This window comes from Xyrauchen texanus, chromosome 1 (assembly GCF_025860055.1).
Source record: "Xyrauchen texanus isolate HMW12.3.18 chromosome 1, RBS_HiC_50CHRs, whole genome shotgun sequence".
In the NCBI taxonomy this organism is placed as follows: Eukaryota; Metazoa; Chordata; class Actinopteri; order Cypriniformes; family Catostomidae; genus Xyrauchen; species Xyrauchen texanus.
The window spans coordinates 6762497-6771525 of NC_068276.1; the positions used below are offsets into that span (position 1 = coordinate 6762497).

At 40.9% G+C, this 9029-nt stretch overlaps 1 non-coding gene across 1 annotated transcript; it reads left to right on the plus strand.

The window, feature by feature from the left end:
- The first annotated feature begins 8086 nt into the window (after positions 1-8086).
- trnan-guu (transfer RNA asparagine (anticodon GUU)) lies at positions 8087-8160 on the plus strand. Its single transcript has one exon. It is a non-coding gene; the product is annotated as a tRNA-Asn (tRNA).
- The last annotated feature ends 869 nt before the right edge of the window (positions 8161-9029 follow it).

Consider the following 9029-nt stretch of genomic DNA (forward strand, 5'->3'; position numbering starts at 1 on the left):
GAAGATACATCGCCTTCACACACTTCTCCGCAACTTCTGGGTGGACCTCGATGAGGCGGCGGTACATCCTCCACTGTGAGGAGAGGATGCCAAAGGCGTTCTCCACCACCAGCCTGGCTCTGGAGAGGCGGTAGTGAAGACACGCCTCTCTGGAGGACAGCATAGAGGGTAGTTCCACCGCTCCTGGAATCCTTCTGCGATGGACCTCCAGTCATCAGTGGTGGGCACAGCCATGTACTCCTCCACAAGACAGTCCCAGATTGCAGTCACAACCTGGTGGACGATCTGGCTCACTGTTGAGACACCAACCCTGAAGCTGGACGCTATGGTCCTGAATGAGTCCCCTGTGGCAAGAAACCTAGAAAATATTTTTATAAGTACACTTGTAGTTACATATTCAACTATATACAATAACCAGTCTGTTTTACTTTAATGCACCATATTTGTTTGTTAGCTAGCAATTTTGCAAGCAATTTAACAAAGTTTTGAATCTTCAAAACAAAAGGGTATATGTGTATATGGTTTAAATCACTAGTGTGCCAATAACCATTAACTGATTATCAAAAGAAAGAGTAACGTTACTACATATTGCTTACAGATAGAGACATGACAGTATCATTTTTAGGTTATAGCAGTTAACCGAGTAACGTTATCACTAGAAAGAGCACTACATATTGCTTACATATAGAGACATTATCACGTCTGCCAAAATAATATTTTATTTTTTAGGTTAACGTTACAGCAGTTAACTGAGTATCACTAGAAAGAGCACCAACAGTGGTATCCGTACCACACAGTTTGAAAAACATTGCTAGCATAGCGTAAATTAACATATATTTAATATGCTGTATTTAACATTTTATATACATTTACTAACCGAAGACAGATGGACAGGTGCTCCGCAGCTGGGATAGAGTGCCTGTAGTTGGTGTCCTGAAGGGTGATCCTCGCTCCGATGCGGGACAACAGGTCATCAAACTGGGCGCGGGACAAGCGGAAGTACCGCTGAAAGCGGCCGTCATCCAGGCGCAGCTCCTGGAGCAAATGATGAAATTCGCCGAACTGGGAATGCCTCCGGAGGGTCTGGTGGACCCAAGTACGGCAACGACGACCCATACGCCGCTGTTCTGCTCTCCAGAGCAAATACAGAGCGGTGACTCTCTCCACGAATGCTCGATCAACATCAGCCATCTTGTAAAAGATGGCCGTCAACGATTTGCCTCTGGCGCGTCACGCGAATTTCGCTCAAACTTTTGTTTTTACGTCAATTTCGCTCTTGACGCGCGAATGGATTCAAAGTGGTCAAGCGTATAACTAGACGCGGTAGGCGCGAATTTGACGCGCTATTCGCGTCCGGTGTGAACGCAGCATTAAGGTGGCAGTGGAAAGACTCAAGTGAGGTTGAGCCTCTAGCACACCTGTACTTTGTGAGAACTATCCCTCCCTTGAGTGTGGTAGTCTCGGTGTAGAGAGACACACCTGGCACATCCTGGATGCACTTCACATACTTAATCTAAACACACCAGATGTGCATCATCCTCCGTGTCCAGCAGAGAAACGCACATCAGATCTCTTCCCCCTCAGCTCCTGCAGAAACTTGCCAATGTGGCAAGTTGCCAATGTGGCACTCCACGGGTCCTCTGACTGCAATGGAGAGCAAGCTCTTTTTTTTGGTAATGTGCCGGTTCACCTAGTCATCTATGATGGCAGGTGCTCTCGCTTTGATTTGCACAACAAGGAAACGTCACATGGGTCCCACTCAAAGATTCACGCAGAGAGATGTGCCATGACAGTTGGGTAGAGAGGATGGGCATCAGTGGTGCACCCCACCGCCAGCCAATGCATGATGTGCCAGATGTCCAGTCTGATAATGAGTCAGGCAATTCTCCAAACCTGGCCCCTTCTCTACACAGCAGCCAGAGTCCACGTACAGCAGCACTGGTGGAGCCACACCCGCCTGACTGTACCTTTTTGATCAGGCTGGAGACCATGGTGTCTAGACCAGGTCCTTCCTGAGCAGTCAGGACACTAAGTATTTGGCCCATCTCATTTTCAAGAGATGTCAGACACTGTGCTGTGCCCGGCAGCTTTCTTGTGATCTTAAATCATAAGCAATATACATGAAAAATATAAACGCATAGCACAAATTATTTTAAAACTTAAAGTTTAAAAAACCCCATAAAGTTAAAACGCTGTTAATGATGTCAACCAACTACCTGCTTTGTTTCCATTTTTTAAATGTTCCCAAATTTGGAGGTAATGCTAGCCTTCATGTGGTCTATACAGCTGATAATGTCCCTCCCATGAACCGACAGCAGCCACTTGCTGGTCGGGACATCAATGGGCTCTGGAGGCTTCTGACACAACAGGTAAGAGGCTATGGTGGTTGATAAAAGCTGCACACTCACACTCCCATATAGTGTGGAAAGCGGTCAAGTCACTCCTCCCCATGGTTCTCCCTCAGCTTCTTTTACTACTCTGGTGGGGCTGTTTTCCAGTGTCCTCTCTCTCAGCATGCATATGACACGAATGTCACACGCATGCATACCTTGTGTACAAATTTGCTTCAATTATTCTTCCATGCTAAATAGAAAACCCATTATATTATGCATTTACTTTATATTACACAATTCTGCATATACTTTTGAAAATAGATTAACCATGCCATATTAATGACAAGTGTTATACCTATCATTATTATAAACTGATTTCAAAATTCTGTATGATGCATGTAGACTATGTGTAGACACTTATGTGTCAAGATCAGGTGGAACAGTCTCCTATGGGGCAAGTCAATCTGGTCCAGGATAGTCTTACTGGTAGACCGGTAATTCAAGTGACAAACAGTACAACTGAGTGTCTCTGTTACCATAAGTTGGTACCTGTCGAAGTTCAGGACTTTTGTGAATGCCATTGCCAGTGAGCTTCGTCCCACATACAGGACAGAATACGCTTAACTTCCAGAAGTGGTAGGGCAGCCTGAGGTTAAAGCAGTCTGGTGGTAGATGAGGGAAGGGACTGGTGGCTCATACCATAGCTTGAAGTCTGGCCTCCTGAAAGAGCACAGAAGAAATCCACCTCTGATCCTGTGACGGGATTGTCTTCATTTCAATGGGCAGCCAAAATGTATCTGGCACAGGAACCGGGCCTGGTGCAATTGCAAGTGTAGGGCCTGGCACAGAAGAGGCAACATGCTCCTGATTCTAAAGCAATTAGAGATTTAATAACCATTGCAATTTTATTTCACTCAAATTTGCATTTATACTAAACATGCAGGTACTTGTAGATGCTGCAGAGTTGGGCACTAACAGAGTGCCGTAAGAGCTGGCAGCAGGAGAGAGATTGTGACTACCAAGCTGTAAGGACACATTGTACATTTTTTTATTTCTCCCCAATTTGGCATGGGGAGAACTGGTCTCTTTCGGTTTTAAGGGCAATTTAAAAAAAAAAATCCTTTTTTCAATTTTTGTTTCTTACTTGCTGTGTTTACATGTATTATAAATCAAATCTGTGCTTTATAATCTGAGGATGCAACTAGTTTGAAGCTTTATAAATTTAAATAAAAATGTTAACCACTATTGCAGCATCCCACAGCACATTGACATCACATGAAACTGATAATTACCTGAATGTCTGAAATGCATACCTTAGGAGGATGGAATCCACAAATGCATTTCTGAGGTCCACCAGTGTTGCCTGGCCACAGACCTGCATTGGACATTTATCTATCTGTAACAAAGACCTAGGTTATATTGCATGGCTTTATGCATGTTTTCTTATTAACTTTTGCCAATACATACCCTCTGAAAGAGGTCAAACCATTTCTTCTGACGGGGGCAGGTCTGTTGCCAGCTTCACAGGGCCAAACCCCTGTGCTGGCAAACCGCCAAAGATGGGACATATACTCATTGTCCCCCTTGGCCTTGTGTGACTTTGGCTTGGACATGTCTAGAACATTTGAAACTTTAGTCTTTATTGTTAAACAAAATCTGATTACTAACGTTTAAAGAGGATTAGGATTCAACTTTTATTGTCCTTGTACAGAGCCAATGAAATGCAGTTGTTTTCACATATCCCAACTAAGCTGGCGTCAGTGCGCGGGGTCAGCCATGAAACCGCACCCCTTGAGCAGATAGGGTCAAGGGCCTTGCTCAAGGGCCCAACAGTGGTATCTTGGTGGTGCTGGGGCTTGAACTCCCGACCTTTCGGTCAGTAACCCAGAGCCTTGACCGCTGAGCCAGTTACATGAACTTATTAAAACTATAGAACACTGTAGCCCATGGACTGACCACTAATTGCGGTGCATGTGCTATAGTCATTTACATTTATGCATTTGGCAGACGCTTTTATCCAAAGCGACTTACAGTGCAATTATTACAGGGACAATCCCCCTGGAGCAACCTGGAGTTAAGTGCCTTGCTCAAGGACACAATGGTGGTGGCTGTGGGGTTAGAACCTGTGACCTTCTGATTAACAGCCCTGTGCTTTAGCCACTACGCCACCACCACTCAAACCTACATTATAGTCCTACATTTAAATTGACTCTAAACAGTAACACACCACCAACATGATCGATCATGACATTTAAAACACCCCTTAATACAAACTAAAACCTGAAATTCTTGAATTTATTATTGTTAATGTAGTTCATCATAGGAGACAGTAACACGAGATGTGCTGCAGTTTGCTAGCACATTAAGATCACGATCGACTATAACACTACAAAAAGATTTAAAGGCATCAAAAAATTCAGATTTTTTTTTTTTTTTTATGAATCTATTGTTATTTAAAAAGATTGACATCTTATCTCACTGTTGAAATCCACTGAACGGCGTTATAGCGTGGGTGACATTCAAACAGTCATACGAGGTAAAAATTGTCACGACTCAGCTCTGTTCAAGGAAGAAGCCATGACGCATTGTTGGCGCCGCAGTCCTCCCAAAGATGAGGTCGGAGAGCGCCTTTGGCTCAGCAAATTGGACCTAGCGTTCCCTGATAGGATGCGGTTGCACAGACGATCCTGTTGCAGGTAAGCAGAGATGGATATGTTGCAGGAAATGACATTATGGTTTTATCTTTACAGGATGTTCACACTGAAATAATTTTATGTGTCCGTTTTCTCCAGATTTTCCAGCCATCGATCACAGAAGTCAGGAGGGAAGGATGTGGAACCAGTGACTACTGTATAGTCCACCCTACGAGCTCGAACATCCTTGAATAGATTGGGAAATGGTCTTCCAAGCCTTAAATGGCTGTGGATGCACACCCTGCTCTGAAGGAATTGTGTAGTATGCAAACCACAACTTCCTACATTTAGCATTTTCTTGCCTGGTTGTTCTGTGTTTTGCAGGGCCATGGAGAAGAGCTTCCAATTCATATTTGGGCCATCCATCGACAGCTGAATCAGGTTTTGGAAGCCGATATCCAAACACATGGTCTCATCCTTCTCATACATTTGTTCTGCAGTGTGATTATCCATGAAAAAAAGATGTCAAGCACCTTGAGGTTACTCTATCATTCCAGAATTTCATGTGCATGTCAAGCTGGCATTTTTCATTTCCTTATTTAGACTTTCATCAAATGGAATTACATAACCAGACTACGTCTTCGCGTTGGACTTCATTAGGGAAGAGAAATTAGCTTTGCTAAATACGATGAGGTATGCCACTTTATTCACTGATGCAGTAGTAAACTACTTCGCAAAGTCACTTTCAGGAAACATGGTTTGGAAAATGTCCCCTGCATTCTCATAATTTGTAGGAATAGTGGCTGGTTACAACTTTTGTTGCCCAGCATGTTTCTGCTTTAAGTGTTTGATTGGAGCTAACAAATAATGTTATGGTGCCTATGGAGTTGCTGGTTGACCGGTGTGGTAGTGTCAGTTATTTCTATATTTATTCAATTTTCATTTATTTAATATTTATTGCTTAATGTTTTTTTAGTAAAAATATATACTTTATGTAATATTAATGACTAATTAAATATATTAGACATAATTTAATAAAATAAGTGTTTCATTACAGCCAAGCTACATAAAGTGTAAGCATCCTAACTGTAAAGTTAAGGTGTAATTTTTGCAGTTGTCCAGCTGGTTTTCTTCATAAGTCTGTCTACTTGAGGTGCACTTGACAATCCACGATTGCTTCAGAGTGCCCCTGGTTTGTGATGATTTTCAAGAGCTCATTACGTTACATGTTTCATCATTTTAACAGTCGACAGCTTTTTGGAAAATGCAGCCCTGACCACATATCACTTACGGTTTACAAGAGGTTGTATTTAAAATATGCACATTCATTCACAAAGTAATGAGTTGACTGTAAAGGGATTATTTTTATATGTATGACACCATCTTAGTTCATTTATCTACATGTTTCTAAATGTATATAATTTCTTCATCAAATCATACGTTCTCTGCGCTTCGATGCATCCAGTGATGTCATTAAAGAAAATGTCAGCAGATGCTGATCTAGTCAGCTTTTTGCAGCTATAACAGTTTAAGGTTTGGATTTGATATGGAAATGAATCATGGACTGCAGTTACAGACAGCTATACTGGAGCAGGAATCGGACGAAATGGGCACAAACTCCGCATGAAAGCAGAACAGCGACTACAAATTACAAAATTATTTAAATCCTGCATGAATACTAGTGTTGATGCATTGAGTTAATGTTAACTTCAAGTTTTTTTTGGTGCCAGGTTAACTTGCTAATTTGCAAAATTAAATTGTTCATCAGCATTCAATTAATGGCATTTACTCTCTTCAGCGACTGTCTGGCCAAAAATTGGGTTTGTTACATTTGACATCCTTCACGAAAATGAACTATCAATTTACCTGCTAGCTTAAACTTAACATGTAACGTTGGCCCTTATCTATCATGGCCCCCTAATAATCTCAATCCCTGAATTTGTTACATCACTCTACACTCCTCTCCACCAATAGCTGGTGTCTGGTGGGCGTTCTGGCACTATGGCTGGTGTTGCAGCTGCACACTGGTGGTATTTGAGGAGATTCCCCCTATAATATGTAAAGCACTCTGAGGGCCTTGAAAGGTGCTATAAGGAATTATTGATGGACAAACTAGTATTTAAAGAAATAATAAATATTGTGTTCTGCAATAGTCATGTCAACATTTCTTTTTTTCAGATATCAGCTTTTAATGGGACTTTTTGGATGGTTTTTACATTAAGACCCAGAAAAAGAAATACTTTAAACTCTGAGATTAAAAATATGCTCAAAAGTAAGTAATTGTTTTGTTTGAATTGCATTTTAATTCATTCTTGAATGATTTAAATGAGTGTCACATCTAGGGCTGTCACTAATGATTATTTTGGTAATTGAGTAAACAATTATTTTGACAATCAGAAAAACATTTGTGGTTGTATTATTGCTGCTGTTTTTCCATTTGTGTTCCCTTAGTTTTAAGGAATTTGTCCCCTTTTGAGACAAGTTGAGTTTATTATTTTTAAGTTTGTTATTTATGTGTTGTGACCGTGGGTAGAGCGGTTGTCTCGGGAGCACATCCGTGGCATGGGATCGTCGCCAGATTGCTGGTTGCTTTCACTGTGCCAGCGGGATTTAGTGCATAAATACCCCCACCAGTGACTGCATGAAGACTAGGGTAAAGTTAGTGTCTATCGTGGGGAACCTTGATCATCTTTATATCATATCTATAGACTTAATGCAATTTCCACAATAAATCTGGTTAATATAGATATTTTAGTAATATACGTATTTCACAAGCCGCAATCTTTTTACAGACTATCAAGTTTGGTTGAAATTTGGCGACTTTCTGTATTTCACATGGCCAATCGTTCTGGAAAAACGGTGGGGTGTCTATTAGAAGTCTGTACTGCCATCTAGTGGCCGTATACAAAACGGTTGAATTCAGCAACTAAATATAAAAATAACGACAAATAACCCAAACATTAAATGCAAGACAATCATTTATTAACGTTATAATTTAGGGTTCTTGTATTAGTTTCTGTTGTGAAGCACCTGTCTGGGTGAAAGGTCACAGTTCTCAATTCAATGAATGGCGCAGGGCGGGCTTTTTTTTTTTTTTCCTGTTTCGCTTAATGCAGCGGAGTCTCTGTGGCGCAATCGGTTAGCGCGTTCGGCTGTTAACCGAAAGGTTGGTGGTTCGAGCCCACCCAGGGACGGGACAATTTTTGGATTTCAATGCAAGAATGATGTAGGAATTAACAAACCAGCACTGTCATTTATTCTCGTGTGTGTTCACTGACTGAGATCCTCACGGGTACAAAGAGCAGGATTAAACAAGACAACAATGTGGTATGATAATCTATACAAAATGTAAATATATAAAGAAATGCAGAAGCAGAAATGATGGCATTAGATTTTGTTGTCCTGAAATATTTTTTCATTATCAATATTTGTATCTTAAAAATATTTGTATCTTAATACAACTGACGGAGTATCAATCAGGTGTTTGCGGTTACTCCGCTGCACACTATTGAAATTCCAGCATTTCACTTCACACACAATCACAACTTCATTCGTCCCTGGGTGGGCTCGAACCACCAATATTTTGGTTAACAGCCGAACGCGCTAACCGATTGTTCGGCTCTGACTCTGATTCTTTATTGTATACAGTTAAAAAGAACTGTCTATCAGCCAATTACGATATAATTTATTCCCGTTACCATTATGGTAATGTAATCAATATGCAATTTATAAAAGTTACTGCCATACAAATATTAGGAAATACTGTCCAAAACTGGAATGTTACAAAACTGAAAAAACAATCAGCTTTTAAATTATTAAAAACAAAAACACTGAACTGTTCACTGACCGATTGCGACACTTAATCACACGGAGACCGACCTACATCCCTTGCTAATTTTTTTATTTTTTATTTATTTATTTTTTATTGAATTTTAAGAATTACAATTTCAGTCAGGGGTACAATGAATATCCCTTTGCTCATTGCGACGAGATGAGGTAAATACATGACGTCACAGATCTGGGCGATCATTGTCATTTCTTCTTGCAACAGCACAAACGGACG